The sequence below is a fragment of the Henckelia pumila genome, chromosome 2 (genome assembly GCF_033568475.1).
Source record: "Henckelia pumila isolate YLH828 chromosome 2, ASM3356847v2, whole genome shotgun sequence".
In the NCBI taxonomy this organism is placed as follows: Eukaryota; Viridiplantae; Streptophyta; class Magnoliopsida; order Lamiales; family Gesneriaceae; genus Henckelia; species Henckelia pumila.
Window position 1 is genome coordinate 197,844,596 of NC_133121.1, and position 20,689 is coordinate 197,865,284.

The following is a 20,689-nucleotide window of genomic DNA, read 5'->3' on the forward strand; positions in this document are numbered from 1 at the left end:
TTATCTGTTATTTCCAAGAAAGTCCGCAGGTGTAGATGAGGATCGGCAGTTGCACTCCCATTAAATTGGTTCTGTTGAACCATGTTGATCAAAGTCGGCTTCAATTCAAAATTTTTGGCGTTAATGGTCCCTCGAGCGATTCCAGAATAGTGAGCCTGGATTGTCGGCCGGAAGTGATCTCTAATTGGCACCAAGGGAGCTTCTTGTGCATTCTGTTCAGCCATTCTATTGACTTCTTCTCTTCTAATTCTTTTTGAAGAACGTGCAGTGCGCTCGATCTCCAGATCAAACAGTAAAGAATTCGCACTTTGAAATCGTCGCATAGACTGCAATTAAAAATAAGAAGAAATCAATTAGTAAATTAAAATAAAAAAAAAACTCTAAATTAAAATCTAGACTAATTGGTAACAAGACTAAACAAAAATCAAAATTTACTCCCCGACAACGGCGCCAAAACCTTGTTGTGAAATTTGCTCGCAAGCGTACGAGTGTCAAGTTTTAATATAGTGAAAAATCAAGTATCGTTTCCACAGAGAGTAAAATGAAAATATTCAGTGCTTGTAATTAAAATAGTTTAAACTTTATCTAGAAAATCAATATTTGAGAATTTTTCAAAATAATAAAATAATCAATGAGTTTATAGCAAGCACGCACACAACTTTCAGATAAAAAACAATCAGAGAAAAATGGTCTAGAGGTTTAGATTTCACCTGGTTTCAACAACAATCAATCCTAATTAATTTATCTTCATGAATTCAAGTCAATTAATAGCCAAGAACACTTAATTGTATTATTTCCCTCTCCCGAGCAACAAATAATGTTTATCAAATACAATTCAAATCCAATATCTCTATTAAGAATCTACTTGCAGTGATCAATTCAAAACAATTTTCTTTTTAAAAGCTCTGTTAAAATTATACACTCTCCCGAGTTACATAAATAATTAAAAGTGTATTTTCTATTGATCATATTCAAAATCTCCTCTCCCGAGTGCCAGATTTCAAATAAATATAACAAATCAATTATTGATCAGATAATTGAAAAGACAATCAATTCTAGAAAAAAACAATTAATCTAGAAGAAACTCAATTCAATAAAATCAAAAATTCATGAAAGCGTCTACACCAGGTTCCATCCGACCTCTAGACTCTAAAAAATTAGTTCATAAGAAAATTCTGAATGAACCAAATCATGTTCAAAAATCCAGACATAAATTCAGAATTAAATAAAGGATAGAAAACAAATCCTTCGTCGACGCCGTGTCCGGACTATCGATCTTCGTCTTCGTTCTTCAATCAAAGCTCCAGCTTTTCCCAGAAATTCTTCACGTTCAAGCTCTCGAAATATTTTCTCTGATGTGTGTATGCGTGTGTGGCGGCTCCTTCCTCTCTAAAGATTTCAGACTACTTTTTATATCGTTCACAAAAGCCCGTTCAAAAAGCCCCAGAGAATAAAAACTTTCCTTCCCACAATAATTAAAATACCGAGAATTTCATCACGCGCGGCCGCTCCAGGAATCTCACGCGGGCGCGCATAATGTTTTGACTCGTAATCTTCAATCTTCACCAATGTAGCGCGTTTGCTCTTCCTCTCCTTTTCTCTAGCGCTAGTTTAAGCGCAAACAAGAGGCCCATATAAAAAGCCCAATTCTATTTCTCTTCACGTTTCTTTCCTTCTCTTCTTATTTTCTCATTCTTCTTCATTTTCTTCTCAAATTCTTATTTTTCTTCTCTTTTCCAAATAAATTCAATAATCTCCTACAAACACAAAAACAACAAAACCCATGCATAAATCTGCTCGAAACAAACATTTAACAATTAAAATCATATATAAATTAAGTGTATAAAATACACTTATCAATTATCGGCATTTGTCGATAAAAGGCAACCTTGAGTCTTTGAACGATAATTTTATGATATCAAATCGTAGTGAACATAAGTCGTCTTGACTCATTGTCCTGTGTGTCCTTCTTAAACATTTGTAAGAAGTTATTTCCTAATAGGATATCAGCTCCGGTAGCATGGAAATATATGGGTGGTGTCTTTACCTTGTACCAATGTGTCTGGCGTGCTCCGCCAATTAGAATATCTACTTTTTTTTTCCTTTGCAAAAAATTAAAATCTTTCGAGAAAAATCGCGTCCAGCAAATTTTGTTAAGTCTTCTTCACAATTCTTAGGAAAAACTCCTCTTTTTGCTGTGCAAATTTCTGCTCCTGAATCAATATAGGTTGCGAAGTATTTAGCCTTGTATTGTTCATACAACATCCCAATTGGAATGTATATGGAAAAAGGGCTTGTTGTCATTTTACTTAAAGGGATTACTAAATGGCCCCGTCATTTTAAATAAACTGTGTTGTAACTCAGTAATCCGATTAAGACTATTTAGCATTAATGTTTCTAAGGCTTCAGTAGGTAGAGTATGATTACTCTTCTCTACTTCTTCAATGCGTTCTAGTAAATCATGTTCATGATCCACTAACTTCAAGAGTTGTCTCTTTCTCTGTTTGTGAACAGATTTCTCAAATCTTGTTAGGGGATTATCCCTTATCCAATTTTCTTGGTTTGCCATCTCGTAGAATTCTTATTGAATTCTTTAAGTTTTTTCTTTTGCCATAAACTCTATTCCTCTTTCAAGGCGTTTCCATGGTTTATGGTCCTCAAGAAATTCTAAGCCTAGAATTAGCTAATCTACTTCTTTTCCTGGAATTCCATCAATTTAAACTTCCAATTCTCCAATATTTATCAATCCTTGTTAAGTTCCTATTTCCTTCAGTTTTAAATAGTAAATCGAATTAAAAGGGAATTGGTTCCCATGACTTGTAATTTCGAATACTATTTTGATTTTTTTCCATCCTTCTGGAGATCTAAGCTTTCTCATTATGAAAAACCCCTTTTCTTCTGATGGAATTTCCTATATAGAAAACTTTTTTCATCTTCGACTTTTCATTCGTTCACCCTGGAAGGATAACCTTCAGGGTTCTATTTTAAGATCTTTTTATAGAACCAGTTTGTCTTGAATCTGAATGTCTGTTTTCTGAATTAAGGGAAACTCGATCCTCTCTAGGTAGATTGCTTGAGAAACTTTTCCAAAAATCTCTGGGATTTCAATAAACTCATTTCTAATAAATAACTCTGAATGGTGGGTATTAGAAAGAGCATATGAAATTTGATATGTAATAGAAAATGGTCTATTACCTTCCTTCATTAATCGTTTTTCCTTGAAATTTTGATGTAACTTCAAGGCACGACTAAAGTTTCTGTCAGCTAAATTGTAGGCTATTCTTGGATAAATAACTCCTACAATTTTTCCTGCATATAAATTTCCTGAGATAGTTCCCAGAACAACATATTTTCCATTGTTTTATCGCATACTACGATGTCTATGGGTGAATCTATTCCTTCTTTGAAAGTAGTTTTGATCATTATTTGTATTGCTTCAATATGAATCCAGGACATTGTCCTTGCTACTTGACCTTTCAGCTTTTGCAATTCTTCTCTTGTTTCTTCAGAAGGAATTAATTGCATTTCAATCTGATTTCTAGTTAATTCCGTATGGATTGTCATTTCCCTTCTGCATACCTTGTAAATCAGATTGTGCCTTCTTTATCTAAGCCCATGGTTTCCTAAGACACTTTCCACTTGTCCTGCTGAAAATCCTTGATACTTCTGTAGAGTAGGATTTTCTCTCATAATTCTTTGGATCATATTATGAGATATAGTAGTTTGACTAAAAAACCCAGCCAAACTTCATGTGTTTCATGTCGAAACACTTCTTCTTTAGTCTAATTCTGATTCTGATTCATCATCATATTCTTCTTGACTACATAGTATTTCTTCCTCGTATATGCTTTCGTCTGAGGGTATATCCTCAAACTGATATACTTGGACACGATCTTGAAAGAATACCGCATCATCCATGTCTGGTGTTGCTTCAGAGTTTGACTCCTTTCTTCTCATTTTCTGGAAAATTTGTTGAAATATGTCTCCTTGCTCCGCATGTCCAGCAGTTACAATCTTTAAAACTTTCACTTGCTCTCGTATGAGTTTTTCTGAAAGTTCTTCTGGATGGTATTCTTTCCCTTCTTTGAGATGCGATTGTTTCTTGGGATGTTCTTGTAGGTCCACTTATTTTCCCTGATCTATAGGATCTGGCCTTTTGTTTGGACCAAAGTGTTCTTGGTTTCCAAGAACCTCTCATTCATTTATTATAGGAATTATTTCTGAATTTCTTCCTTTTAAATCCATGTGATCTATTCTCAATGATTGTTGGGAGATCATTTTCTCTACAACATAAAGGAGGACGTTTATCTATACCTCTTATCCTTTTGTAGTTCTTTTGTAGTGCTGCCATGTAGCACCACTCTGCCAATTTTTCTTTCAGAAAGGTGGCTCGTCTTGCCAAAGTATCTGGATTACCTGGAACATATTATTTTATCAACATTTCTCTCCAGGGGCTTGGCATTTTTGCGAAAAATAGCTGAATAGCTACATTTTCCTCAACTCCCGATGTAGCACCTAAAATCTAATCTACTAAATCTCATGCAATAAATTTAATAAATATTAGGATTATTATTTTATTAAAATTTATTTGAATTATGTGCTAATAAAATATTTTATTATTTATTCAAAGGATATTATTTTACTAACTTTTTAATTAATGCTTTTAATTATTTAAGTTTATCCATTTAAATTATTTATTTACACCACTTATTTGTTTTAAAGATTTTAAAGGTTTAAGTCTGCTTAATTAAACGAAGTTAATTATTTAGTTTATTCATTTAAATGGTATTAACTATCTCGTTTATTTATTTAAATATTTTGATTGTTCAATTTATTTGTTTTAAATAATTTAAGATTAGCGATTAGTCGCCTTAAATTATTTTAAATATCTAACTTATTTATTTAAATGCTTTTAAATGTCCAAGTTGTTTTAAATATTTTTATTCACTCGTGTATTTATTTAAAATAATTTTTAAACATACATTTAGTTAGTTTAAATTATATTAATCGCTCTACTTGTTATTTAAATATTTTACTCATTGTCGTGACATCATAATATTTAAAGTGTTGAATTTAATTTCAAAGTTATTATTTAAATTTCTTTAAAGTTTAAATTGCTAAAATATTTTTTAAGTTAATTATTATTGGGATTTTGAGTTCAGTGGCTTTCGGTATCGGTTTTCGGCAATGGTAGTTTTTGGCGGTAATTTCTTAAATATTATTTGAGGAGTTAATAATTGTGGGAATTTGGGTCTAACACATTTACTCGCACCACATAAAATACTGCATTTTATATAATATTTACCTACACACTTAAACATATGTGATGACCCGGCCCAGCTTAAATTCACGGCCCAATAAAGATTCACTTAGAAACCCAATCACCGGCCCATTTGCTTTCTCCTTTTCCAAGCCCTTAAATTGATAGCAGACATCCTCCTCTCCATTTCGATTCCTCTTGCATCAATCGGCATTCCCATTTCTCCTTCCATCCTAGACTTCCGCTGCAGTAGCAGCCATCCTTTTCGGCGAAGCACCTCTCCAGGCGGGCTAATCTAGCTCCATCTCCCCTTTTTTCCAGCTCGATCACAGCTCAACCGAGCTCCCTCCCCTCCATTTCTATTTTTCTCGGTTTAAGGAAAGATTTATGGGCTTTTTGGCCACCAAGTAGATTATTATGATGTGTTTATGTTCCTTTCTTGCATTCGAGCTTTTTCTGGGTTTATAATGGTTGTACTATCCTCTTCTGATATTGTTATTGGCACGTTCGAAGCCCCTATTCTATGTGTGTTTAGCTCAGCGTTGTTTCCAGGATCTTTTTTTTTTTGACGTGTCGTTCGTTCTCATGGTCGGTGTGTATATGTTTCTTGTGATGAATGGGGCTGTTTTGTTGAGTCTCAAGCTTATGTGCATAACGCCCCCTCCCCTGTTCATGAAATCTTCTGCCATGTGCGTGAGTTTGCGTTGATTGAGTTTTGTTGTCAATCGGATGTTGATTTAGGGGCTACCATGGGTGAGAAAGTAGCTCACATGGTAGCACCTAGGGTGTGAGAGTTGGCTAGCAAATGTTGAGGCGAGGAGCTATTGATCGGGTGTAGTAGGAGTTGGATTTTTTTTTGGGAATTTTCTTGGAGCAGGGCTGTTTCGAGCTAGGATTTGGCTTGGAGCAGAACTGATTCGAGCTGGGAACTTGGCCTGGGATAGGGACTGATTCAGGCTGGGAAATTGGCTTGGGACAGGGGCTGTCTCAAGGTGGAAATTGGCTTGGGACAGGGACTGCTTCTTCGAGCTGGGAAATGGGATTGGGGCACGGCTGCTTCAGGCTGGGAAACGGGCTCGGGGCAGGGCTTTTTTGAGCTGGGAGTTTGGTTGGGTAGTGAGGGGTTGGTCTCAAGGGTTGTGCGGGGCTAGAAAGTGGTCTAGGACTTAAGTTAAGGGCCGGGATCATGGGTGTTCAATGGCTAAACTTGGGAGAAGGGAAGTGAGCTTAAGAGCAGATTTTGTCAAAGAATTAGGGGACTGTCCAGTTAGGGCCGAGTAAATCAGTTATATGCTTGTGTTTTGGCATAAAGCATGAGTTCGAGGAATAGCTTAGGATGTTTGGGGAATGTCGCATCAAACGGGAACTAAGTCGGTTAAGTTTTGGTCGAGTTCTTTGTTATTGGATGTTAAGATGCTGGGATTTTAAGTGTTAAGTGTTGCTGCCCAAAACCATTAATGCCAAAGAATTATTGGATAGGAATTGTACCTCGAGTATGACACCCTAATGGAGTATAAAGTACTTGGGAGCCGTGTTTTGAAGCGGAAATCGTTTTGATTAAGGTTTGTATAAGTTATAAGTTTTGCAAGTTGATTACTCGGGATACATCCTAAGTGCCTAGATGTAAAGTCTGAATTCTTAGCTATGGTCTGCCAGCTAAATCACCGTCCATGTAAACCATCCTACTTCATTCATTAGAGAATCGAGTGACTATTTTGAAAGAAGTCTCTTTCTCGAGTCCAGTCCAAGTATTCGAGTCAAGTCAAGAAAAGAAAACATTTTGAACAAGGAGAGTTGATTGTGACAAGACGGGCAATTTTATTGGGGGATGCCTCAACTCGCTTGCCAAACGACGGGTAGTGTGCGGCCGGGAGACATCTCGGAATCCCTACCAAAACGACGGGTAGTGTGCGGCCGGGAGAAATCTCGGAATCCCTACCAAATCAGTTATAAGGGGCAATGTCGCGTCGGGAGAAATCTCGGCGTCTTGCCCGCGTAGTATACTGCAGCCATTGATCGATCAAAAACAGAGGGTTACAATCAATGTTCTCAGTTTATCAGTTTACAGTTCAGTTTATCAGTTTATTAGTTTGCAGTTCAGTTTATCAGTTTACAGTTCAGTTTATCTGTTTTCAGTTCAGTTTATCAGTTATCAGTTTACAGTTCAGTTTATCAGTTACAGTTCAGTTTATTAGTTTATCAGCCTATCAGTTTTACGATTCAGCCTATTCGTTCTCTGTTCAGTCTTATCAGTCCTCATGATCATTCTTGTTTTGTCCCTTCCAGTTGAGTTTAGTTTCAGTTACTTAGATTCAGTCATGCATGTCATGCTTTCAAGAACTCCCTTTTGTTAGAAATTCAGTTAGGAAAAGACAATGTATTTTTAGTATAAGTTATTTTTAATTGTGTGCGCATGTATACTTATTATTCGTTATATCTCCCCATATTCTTGTTGAGTATTTATGCTCACTATATCTGCTTGGTACATGTGGGGACCTCGGGTTGTCAATCTCATTCTAAGGGCAATAATGATTAAGTATCATTATTCAAACAAGGAAGGATGAAGTAACAAGCCAAGCCAAGAACCAAAGAATTTTTTTTTTTTTTTTATGAGGGTGCGCTCGAGCGGCCATAAAGCGCCGCTCAGGCGCACCATGTTGCTAAACAAAGGGAAAGTTCTGCCTGGGCTGCGCTCGGGCTGCTATTTTATTTTTTTTTTTGTTTTGCAGCTCAGGTGCGGTCCTGGACAGAGTTTTTCCCTCGAAAAACATGGCTCCCAAGCTTGCTTCTTGACTTCTCCAAACCTGGTTTTTAGATCTGAACATATTCACATACATCTAAACAAAGTCTCATACAATGATACATGTATTTTCTTACATCATCCAAGTCGCTAAAAGATCACGAAACAACAACAACTTAAACTAGATCAAGTTTGATACATGTTTTCCCATCTTCATACATATGTTCAACACCAAGGAAACCAAGTTCCATACTTCTAAAAGATCAAAGTATCATCTACAACCCGAGTCCTCACATGCTCGACTCTTTATCCCAGCTGTCAATGACGTCGATGACCAGCTTCTGCCCCCTCTGTTGTCATGCACACATACAAAACAAGACAACAGCCGGATACACTCCGGTGAGATACAATCTCAGTATAATCGACATATCGAAAGCGTTAAATAAATCATATCGACTCTATTTAAAACTCGACTCAATCAAATAGAGTAATACGCTCTTCGTATAGGAATTGATTCATTAAACTTCAAAGCCATCAAGATTCGTATGCGATCTTGACATGGATATCCATCTCTCGAGATATAATCGACTCGAAAATCAGGTTAATCGTAACCTGGGCTTATAATCAATTCAATCTATCAATATATCAACTCAAATATAAAAATCCACTACCTGTGATGGATCAACAACATCGAAATCAAATCAAATCGAAACAAGTATGTGATTTTATCGGGCCAACTCAAGAAACATCGATCTTGAGTTTCAAAGTCCCTTTCAAAACGATGTCGTCATTATACCTTCGTTTATCGGATTCTGAGCTCTTCAAATCTGTAAAAGATAATCAAGATATATATATCAAACTTCATTTCACATTATCGCTTCAGAAACGAATCAAAACCATAAGGAATTCATCGCTCAATCGCATTTCAAACCTCAAGAACGCTTCTTCGGTACAAGGTCGAAGTCTTGTGTCTTTTGTGCTGTCTTCAACTGAAACTGAACAAGAAAAATGCTATAACAACCATAACATCTCCATAACATATTCAGTTTCAAACTTGGCTATCAAAACAGTACAACAACTCGATTAAACGGCGTAGCGATTCAAAATCGGTAACCGATACGGTATCGAAAACCATTTCTATCAAATTCTTCAATCATACGTACATCACAACTCATAAACCAGCTGATATATAACCTTCAAAACAACATATAAATGTCCATAACAGTTGGTTCACTTGCTGAAATCAAAATCAAATACAAATATCGCAAGTTCATCAAGCCGGTTTCAATAGATAATCATAAACAAGTTCAAGAACAAGCATACAAGTTCAGAATCTGATCTCTGCCCCATAATGATTTCGAAATCAACATCACATAGCATAAAACTTACACGAGATCGAAGCCCTCGTCGTAAGGATTCCAGAACATCCAACGGAATCGAAATCAGACAACCGTAGCAAAAGTTATCGCGAAAAGAAAATCAAACTTGTAAAGAAAATGGAAGGAATCGGGTGAGCTCTGTTCTTGTTTTCTGAATTTTGATTTCCTTCCCCTTCTTACACGTTTTTTTTCCTCTCCTAAAAATAGAAATTCTGATAAGTCATGGAAAAATTGCACTTTAGTCCCTCAATTCTTCGGAAATTGCAATTCAGTCCTCAGTCCTTAGTTTTATTCAATTTCAATCCTAAATAATTTAAGAATATTAGAATTTAAATCAAAACTCTAAGTATTCCCAAATTAAATATACTCGGATTAAAATTAAATAAATTCGGATTAATATTAATTAATCCCGGGCCTTACATTTCTCCCCCACTAAGACATGAGTTCGTCCTCGAATTCATAAACAGTATAGATATGCAGTCGTCATGCTCATAATCAAAAGAATAACTGAATACATAATAAGAACTCACATCAGTGGAAAAGATAGGGAAATCGCTGCTTAATATCTTCTTCGACTTCCCAAGTCGCTTCTTCAACTCCGTGTCGATTCCATTGAATCTTCACCAATGGAATGGTCTTCGTTCGGAGTTGCTTCGTCTTTCTGTCAAGTATCTGAATAGGCTGTTCGAAATAACTGAGAGTATCATCCAACTCAGCTTCGTCAAATTGAATGACATGAGATGCATCAGCTATATACTTCCGCAACATCGATACATGAAAGACATCATGTATACCAGACAAAGACATAGGAAGAGCGAGACGATAAGCTAGATTGCCTACCTTCTCGAGAATCTCATACGGCCCAATATACCTTGGAGATAATTTTCCTCGTTTGCCAAAGCGAACTGTGCCCCTGAATGGTGAAATCTTCAGAAACACTCTATCTCCCTGATCAAAAGATAACGGCCGTCGTCGTACATTCGCATATCTGCTCTGTCTGTGCTGTGCTGTTTTCATTCGCTGCTGTATCAGTTTCACTTTCTCGGTCATCTGTCTAATCATATCCGGCCCTAACTCAGGTACTTCAGACACATCATCCCAATATAAAGGCGATCGACACTTCTTCCCATACAATGCTTCGAATGGTGCCATCTCTATACTCGTCTGATAACTGTTGTTATAAGAGAATTCAACAAGTGGTATAGAATTCTGCCATGAAACACCAAAATCAAGAACAACAGCTCTAAGCATATCCTCAAGTGTCTGAATAGTTCGTTCAGATTGACCGTCTGTTTGAGGATGATAAGCGGTACTCAAATGTAAACGCGTACCTAGAGCTTCCTGTAGGCTATGCCAAAAATGTGATGTAAACCTTGGATCACGATCTGATACGATCGACTTTGGCACACCATGTAGTCTTACTACTTCTTGAATATAGAGATCTGCCATCTGATCATGACGATAAGTCATTCGATATGGAATAAAGCACGCAGATTTCGTCAATCTGTCGACGATTACCCAAACAGCATCGCATCCTCGAGATGATCTTGGCAACTTCGTTACAAAGTCCATGGAAATGTGATCCCATTTCCATTCAGGAACGAACAAACTCTGTAATAAGCCACCCGGTTTCTTTCTTTCAGCCTTCACCTGTTGGCAATTTAAACATTTGGATACAAATTCAGTCACATCAGACTTCATTTGTTTCCACCAGTACTGACTCTTCAAGTCGTTGTACATCTTTCTGCCTCCAGGATGAATACTGAATCGACTACAGTGGGCTTCTTTCAAAATCTTCTGTCTCAAGTCTGAAATATCTGGAACAACTATTCGGTTATTCACATACAAAATATCATCATTACTAACCTTGTATTCAGACTGATGTCCTGATCTGATCATTTCAATCGATTTCTGAACATTCAAATCAGATTTCTGTGCTTCTTTGATCTGAATCAACAACTCTGGTTCAGCTCTGATTGCAAAAACTCGCATAGGCCTTCTATCTGTCTCAAATACATATCCAGAAACACAACAATTCTCAATCAAATTAGATACACCTATAGTAGATAAAGATAGAGCACATACTTTTCTACTCAGGGCATCTGCTGCTGCGTTAGATTTTCCCGGATAATATTTGATTTCACAATCAAAATCCTTCAATAAATCAAGCCATCGTCGTTGTCTCATGTTCAATTCAGATTGAGAAAACAGATACTTCAGGCTTTTGTGATCAGAAAAGATTTCAAACCTCTCGCCATATAAGTAATGTCGCCAAATTTTCAATGCAAAGACGATTGCAGCCAACTCCAGATCATGAATTGGATACCTAACTTCGTGTGGTTTCAGTTGTCGAGAAGCATAAGCGACAACATGTCCTCTCTGCATCAAAATACATCCCAATCCCTGGTGAGAAGCATCACAATAAACAACAAAATCACCAGTACCTGTAGGGATTGTCAAAATTGGCGCTGTAGTCAATCGTTTTTTCAACTCTACAAAACTTCTTTCACATGCTTCAGACCAAACAAATGGTGCATTCTTCTGTGTAAGCTGTGTAATAGGCTTCGCTATCGATGAAAAATCTCGAATGAATCGACGATAGTAACCAGCTAAGCCCATAAAACTTCGAATTTCTGGCACAGACGTCGGTCTTTGCCAATTAATCACAGCTTCTACTTTGCTTGGATCAACTGATATACCATCTCCTGAAATAATATGACCAAGAAACACGACTCGCTGCAACCAAAACTCACATTTGGATAACTTGGCATATAACTTTTCTTCTCTCAAGGTTTTCAATACAGTTCGGAGATGACCAGCATGTTCATTCATAGTCTTAGAATAAATCAAGATATCATCAATAAATATTATCACAAAATCATCTAGATATCTTTGAAATACCCTATTCATCAATCCCATAAATACTGCTGGTGCATTCGTTAAACCAAAAGGCATGACAATAAATTCGTAATGTCCATACCTGGTTCGAAATGCAGTTTTCGGGATATCGTCATCTCGTACCCTCAGTTGATGATAACCGGATCGAAGATCAATCTTCGAATATACTGACGATCCCTGCAGTTGATCAAATAAATCATCGATACGTGGTAAAGGATAACGATTCTTTACCGTTGCTTTATTCAATTGCCGGTAGTCAATACACAATCTCATCGATCCGTCCTTCTTTCTGACAAATAAAACCGGAGCACCCCAAGGAGATACGCTCGGTCTGATATAACCCTTGGCCAACAAATCTTCAAGTTGGTCTTTCAATTCTTTCAATTCAATCGGTGCCATACGGTAAGGTGCTTTCGATATCGGCTGTGTACCTGGCATCAATTCGATACTGAAGTCTACCTCTCTGTATGGTGGCAATCCCGGAATCTCGTCAGGGAATACATCTGTAAATTCGCTCACCACCGGTATATCAGATAACTTCGGACTACTCTTCAGTACATCAACAGCATAGATCAGAAATCCTTCTGCTCCTTTCTGTAACAAGTCAGTCATAACAATAGCAGAAATCAAAGGAATTCTAGATCTTGAACCCTTACCAAAGAATTTCCATTCATCGGTCATCAGTGGTCTAAATCTTACTATCTTCTGAAAACAGTCGACTGTAGCTCTGTACTTGGTAAGTATATCGATGCCAATAATACAATCAAAATCAGATAATCCAAGAACAATACAGTCAAGTTCAACTTCATTCCCTTCGTACTGTAGTATACAACTTCGCATAGATTTCACTGATACTATACCTTTTCCCAACGGTGAAGATATAGAAACTACAGTATCTAATACTTCCACAGGTAATGAATGTAATGCAACAAAGTGTTCAGAAATGAAAGTGTGTGACGCACCAGTATCAAATAAAACGTATGCAGGATAACCAGAAAGATAACAGTTACCTGCTATAACATCATCAGGTGCCGCCTGTGCTTGCTCTTCTGTTAGTGCAAACACTCTTGCTTGTTGTCTTGGAGGTTGGTTCACTATCTGACTTCCTCCTCTTCCTTGTGCTGCAGGTTGTGACTGAAAAGAATGCACAGTAGTTCCTTGCCTTTCAGTCTGAGCTACTGATCTCACTGATCCAGTACCCTGAGCACCTTCAACTCCTCTCTGTGGACATACTCTTGCATAATGTCCAGTTTTGTTGCAAATATGACAGCTCCCAAAAATACCTCGGCACTGTTCAGTGGGATGGCGACCTCCACACTTAGTACAACTATCATACCTCTGTCCAGATCGAGACTGTCGAGAACCACTGGAACTTGAGGAACTACCACTACCTGCTCTCTTGAACTGTTTGCTTTTACTTCTAAAGAAGCTTTTCTTCCCACCACTACTACCTCCAGCTTCGAATCGAGGTGGCTGTGGAGTCGGTGACTGTTCTGGTTGCTTCATAGGTTGAGGAACAGATTGAGGAACAAACTGGGCTCTTCGGTGCTTCAATATCCCAGCTTCAGCACCTTTTGCACGATTAAGAGCATCGGCAAAAGTATTCGGTCTTCCGGCATTCACTAACATAAACACGTCAGGATTCAAGCCATTGATAAACTGATCGGCTTGTGCTTCGTCACTGGCAGCAACATGAGGAGCAAACTTCATCAAGCTTGTGAATTTTGCAACATAATCTTCGATATTCATGTGGCCCTGTTGCAAACTTGCAAACTCCGCTCCTTTGTCCTTTCGATAAGATACAGGAAAGAAACGTTGAAAGAAAGCAGTTCGAAATAAATTCCAAGTAATAGCGGTACCTTGGCTTTCATATGCTTTCTTCGTTGCTATCCACCAGTTCTTTGCTATACCATGAAGTTGGTAAATGACTAATCTTACTCGTCTTTCATCAACATAATCAAGTGACTCAAACATCTGTTCTATGTCTTCCAGCCAGCTTTCACATTCTATAGCATTCTCAGTCCCTTGCAGTGTCGGTGGTTTAAACGACTGGAATCGCTTCAGAAGTTTTTCCATCGGAGTAGCTTCACCATATAAATCAACAGAAGTACTACTCTGTCCATGTTCTGGCACTGTCACTGGCTGTATTACCGGTTGTGCAGCATTTGTCTGTTCTGGCAACTGAGTAGTGACCGGCAAAGGAGTAGTCACTGACGGTCTCAGTGGTGGTCGTCCTGGTCTTCGTGACATATCTGATAATCAAATAGATCAGTGAACAGTTCATCATATCGTAATACATTTATGTTTCAGTCCCTCCTCTGATTAGCACTGAATGCCTTCTCAAGAGATCGAGTTCTGATTCATACTCATTCAATTCATGCTATTACTTCAAATAATAAACACGCATCAAGAATAAATAAATCAGAATAGAAGACTCGATCTACCCCTCTCATCTAGTTCAGTCCAGAACCTACGCTCTGATACCACCTGTTGTGGGGACCTCGGGTTGTCAATCTCATTCTAAGGGCAATAATGATTAAGTATCATTATTCAAACAAGGAAGGATGAAGTAACAAGCCAAGCCAAGAACCAAAGAATTTTTTTTTTTTTTTTATGAGGGTGCGCTCGAGCGGCCATAAAGCGCCGCTCAGGCGCACCATGTTGCTAAACAAAGGGAAAGTTCTGCCTGGGCTGCGCTCGGGCTGCTATTTTATTTTTTTTTTTGTTTTGCAGCTCAGGTGCGGTCCTGGACAGAGTTTTTCCCTCGAAAAACATGGCTCCCAAGCTTGCTTCTTGACTTCTCCAAACCTGGTTTTTAGATCTGAACATATTCACATACATCTAAACAAAGTCTCATACAATGATACATGTATTTTCTTACATCATCCAAGTCGCTAAAAGATCACGAAACAACAACAACTTAAACTAGATCAAGTTTGATACATGTTTTCCCATCTTCATACATATGTTCAACACCAAGGAAACCAAGTTCCATACTTCTAAAAGATCAAAGTATCATCTACAACCCGAGTCCTCACATGCTCGACTCTTTATCCCAGCTGTCAATGACGTCGATGACCAGCTTCTGCCCCCTCTGTTGTCATGCACACATACAAAACAAGACAACAGCCGGATACACTCCGGTGAGATACAATCTCAGTATAATCGACATATCGAAAGCGTTAAATAAATCATATCGACTCTATTTAAAACTCGACTCAATCAAATAGAGTAATACGCTCTTCGTATAGGAATTGATTCATTAAACTTCAAAGCCATCAAGATTCGTATGCGATCTTGACATGGATATCCATCTCTCGAGATATAATCGACTCGAAAATCAGGTTAATCGTAACCTGGGCTTATAATCAATTCAATCTATCAATATATCAACTCAAATATAAAAATCCACTACCTGTGATGGATCAACAACATCGAAATCAAATCAAATCGAAACAAGTATGTGATTTTATCGGGCCAACTCAAGAAACATCGATCTTGAGTTTCAAAGTCCCTTTCAAAACGATGTCGTCATTATACCTTCGTTTATCGGATTCTGAGCTCTTCAAATCTGTAAAAGATAATCAAGATATATATATCAAACTTCATTTCACATTATCGCTTCAGAAACGAATCAAAACCATAAGGAATTCATCGCTCAATCGCATTTCAAACCTCAAGAACGCTTCTTCGGTACAAGGTCGAAGTCTTGTGTCTTTTGTGCTGTCTTCAACTGAAACTGAACAAGAAAAATGCTATAACAACCATAACATCTCCATAACATATTCAGTTTCAAACTTGGCTATCAAAACAGTACAACAACTCGATTAAACGGCGTAGCGATTCAAAATCGGTAACCGATACGGTATCGAAAACCATTTCTATCAAATTCTTCAATCATACGTACATCACAACTCATAAACCAGCTGATATATAACCTTCAAAACAACATATAAATGTCCATAACAGTTGGTTCACTTGCTGAAATCAAAATCAAATACAAATATCGCAAGTTCATCAAGCCGGTTTCAATAGATAATCATAAACAAGTTCAAGAACAAGCATACAAGTTCAGAATCTGATCTCTGCCCCATAATGATTTCGAAATCAACATCACATAGCATAAAACTTACACGAGATCGAAGCCCTCGTCGTAAGGATTCCAGAACATCCAACGGAATCGAAATCAGACAACCGTAGCAAAAGTTATCGCGAAAAGAAAATCAAACTTGTAAAGAAAATGGAAGGAATCGGGTGAGCTCTGTTCTTGTTTTCTGAATTTTGATTTCCTTCCCCTTCTTACACGTTTTTTTTCCTCTCCTAAAAATAGAAATTCTGATAAGTCATGGAAAAATTGCACTTTAGTCCCTCAATTCTTCGGAAATTGCAATTCAGTCCTCAGTCCTTAGTTTTATTCAATTTCAATCCTAAATAATTTAAGAATATTAGAATTTAAATCAAAACTCTAAGTATTCCCAAATTAAATATACTCGGATTAAAATTAAATAAATTCGGATTAATATTAATTAATCCCGGGCCTTACAGTACAGGTGAGGATGATTTCTCAGCAACCGAGGTACAGAATCACCAGGGTAGATAGCATCCGGCGGAGCGCACCCAATGACCGTCGCTTCCTTTACTTTTTCGCATTTGAGATATCTGTAATAATGAATAGTTCACATTTATTTAACGTCTAGTTGTTAGCAGGATGTGATTCCCTGCGATTGATACATGACATGTAAACTTGATAACCCTTTTCTTTCTTTGTTTTTGGAGTTATACCCGTACAGTTTCTTATGCTTATCCTGAATTGTTTTCTTTTCTTTGTGGAGTCTATTTTATTTTGAAATGCTGATTTGAGACAGGTCGGGTCAAGCATTTATAGAAAGGTCATTGCAAATTTTTTTACAAAATTTTTATATAATAATTATGTTAATAATAATAATAATAATAATAATAATCCGAAACTTCTTTTTCTCATTTATTTAATTAGACTAGAGGTTAGGGTCATTTCAGTTGGTATTAGAGAGACGGTCCTGCCTTGGGTTGTGCCTACTGCCGATTGCTGAAACCTTGGGGGATCTCGCCTCAAAGTCTGTTAGTTTTAAGAAATTTTATATGTTAGGCGCATTTGAGTTATTACTTTAAATGTTTTGATGTCATCTTTGTTTTTTTTAAATATATTTTCAAAACTAGGTGTTTGATTTATTTAAATGTGTAGTTCAGTGTGTATTTTTGTTTAAAAATTTCTTTCAGTAGTTTAAAGTGTACCAATCAAATGTTTATTTATTTATTTATTTATTTATTTATTTTAGCATGCGACTTCAAGTTAAACGGAGTTGGTGTACCAACATTCCTTCCAGTTTTGGACATTAAATGGAAGTTGTTTGAGTTATTAGAGAGTGTTACAAATTTTGATGAGATGGTAAGAGCTTGTCGAAAAATGTGAAACTTGAGGATTAGGAGATATTAATTGTGTGTACTTTTATAAGTTATTTTCTTATATTGGATTTTAATCGGGTACGACTAGGTGCATAATTTTCTTAGAAATTGATAGATGTATGTTTTATCAGTTAAGTTTATGGATCAAAACTCGTGCGAAGATTTGGGGTACGTATTTTGTATTATATTATGAATAGCCTAAGTTTACTTTTACTTAGGGGACAAATTGGATTTTGGATCATAGGGAATTAGTTACTAACGAGTTTTTCGATTATATGAACTATTATTCTGATCATTTTTTTTTCTTCTTTGGGTGCTTGTATCCATTTTAACATATGCTTTCGAATATCCAAAGTCTCTTTGCACTTTTTTTGTGCATTTGCGGAATCGTATGATATCAGTCAACGTTGTATTTTTCTATTTTGACCTTGGATCAACTTCCTAATAAAAATCTTGTTTATATTTCACACTTCTTGAAATTTTCTTCGGTTCTAGAGCCACATGTTGATGTAAGTAAGATTCTCTTTGATTTTATTTTTGGCAATCTACTTATGTTGTGTGGTTGACATCTGATTTTTCTTGGATACCGTTGTTTCCCCTAATTATTGACTTGTGTGGACTTCTCTCGACTGAAGTTACACTAATTTCCTTGATTGTACTTTGACTGTTTGGGCATAATGTCACTACTCATGGGCTAGTGATCACTAGATATATTATCTGGTTGTCTCATATTTATTATTCTTGGAGCCTCCATTATTATTCATTCGCCCCTAAAATTGAATTATGAGTGAGTTGTTTTCACTTATCCAGATTTTCATCTCTAGTCCATTTGCTTGTAATACTTGAACTATTTTATTTCATATTAAGCAGCATTACTTGTATGTTTGCTTCCTTATATGATCCATCACAATGAAGACTATAGATTCAATTCTCATTTTGATTTTTTGTGTAGAGATTCGGCTCGTAACCGCGTAACAAGTGTTTAGACTGTTGAAATTTAGTATTAGTACTAGATATAACCCTAAGTTATTGTTGGTTTTGATGAATGATGACTACTAATTATATCTAGTTCTAGAGAGAAGACTGTTAGGTGGTAAATTAATTGAATGAGCTGTTTCAACTTTAAATAGAATCTTTAAGAGTAAACAGACGACCTTGGTAAGCTAATTGGCGGATCAGCCTCGAGATAAGGAAATAGAGTTATCCCTAGAAACTTTTGGGTACTTTACACCTGCATTCCAAGATTTTGTGAATGTCAACCGGTATGGTTAATGCACTAACTATGGGTACAAAATGACGAATTGAAGATTCAGGAGTTTTTTTTTTTTTTGATAAGCTGTAGATTTTACTTTCGGTAAAACCAAGAATGCCAAAGAGACGAAAGTATGAATTAATTAATGGATAATTGGGATCTGTTTAGTTGCCATTTGAATTTTTATATTAACGGATAATATTTTGGAACCGAACATCATTTTATGGTTACATTTTCTTATCAAGGATTAGACTAGATTTATTTATAGGAATGAGTCAAATCTATCCTATGTGGAGGAGAGTTATCTGCTCCACTTGGAGGTTAACTGAACTAGAGTCATTGCTTGAGAAAATTTTTAATTATCCTTAGAAGCGTTGTGAGATGCAGTAACCAATAAGGGATTGAGCATAGCCCAGGATCATTAAGCAAAGCTAAGCTAATAAGTGGCAAAGGCCTTTAGAATTTCAAAATTGGTTATTAAGTTGTTCTTGGAAGTATCATTGTTCAGAAATACTATTGATTTGGGTATAAAGGTAGATTAACTCGTTTTGACGGTCCATATGCGATTGACGAGGAGATTGGTAATTTGTTTTACCATTTGGGCATGACGCAGAGTTGTTAGTGATACATGTTTGGTTTCATGAGTCGATGTTGTGGAAGTATGTGCCAGATCCATCTCATATCTTGAGGTCTAACGAGGTAGAATTTTATAGTCTCTTAGCTATTCTATTTAGAAAAGTTTAGCATTTAGTTGCTAAGTATTTTGAGATCTTGTGACATTCTTAAGAGCTCGGTTCTATGTTATATGTGTTAAGCTTAATTAGTAAATAAACATTAAGTGTAGTCTTGTTGTGAGGAAGCTTTTAATTTATAATCGAGATCGACATAAACTATTTATCAGTTTTAGGGTCTCTATTTCTTGAAGTTCCGACGTAGGATATAAGGTTAGCAATTTGTAATATGTGCAATAACTTAAAGATCTAAGGAGTGGTAGGTTGTAGAACTTATCGGTTGCGTTAGGATGACATTTTTACGTTGTAAATTTAGATCGATAATAAATTTGAGGAGTGATAAAAAATTTTCGAGGATAAAACCACTTGGGAACAAATAAGAATTTTGAATTCTATATTGTAGTAAGAGTTAGTCAGATCCTTGATGTTATAAATATCAATAAACATCAAGAGAGCGCATCGAAAACTAATCAACGTCGACTCATGTTGGGTGCAAAGTAATAAGATTTAGTGTTGATCTGATTGTTTGAATCCGAACCTAGTTCAGTAAGTATTGAATTTTGAGGACGAAATTTCATTTAAGGGGAAGGAATTGTAGCACCTAAAATCTAATCTACTAAATCGCATGCAATAAATTTAATAAATATTAGGATTATTATTTTTTTAAAATTTATTTAAATTATTTATTTGAATTGTGTGGTAATAAAATATTTTATTATTTATTCAAAGGATATTATTTTACTAATTATTTAATTAATGCTTTTAATTATTTAATCCATTTAAATTATTTATTTACACCACTTATTTGTTTTAAAGATTTAAAGGTTTAAGCCTGCTTACTTAAACGATATTAATTATTTAGTTTATTCATTTAAATTGTATTAACTATCTCGTTTATTTATTTAAATATTTTGATTGTTCAATTTATTTATTTTAAATAATTTAAGTTTAGCGATTAGTCGCCTTAAATTATTTTAAATGTCTAAC

At 36.2% G+C, this 20,689-nt stretch overlaps 1 long non-coding RNA gene across 1 annotated transcript; it reads left to right on the plus strand.

Moving 5' to 3' along the window:
* The first annotated feature begins 5,467 nt into the window (after positions 1-5,467).
* On the plus strand, positions 5,468-17,087 carry LOC140884385 (uncharacterized). Its single transcript, XR_012150644.1, has 2 exons — positions 5,468-7,748; positions 16,828-17,087. It is a non-coding gene; the product is annotated as an uncharacterized lncRNA (long non-coding RNA).
* The last annotated feature ends 3,602 nt before the right edge of the window (positions 17,088-20,689 follow it).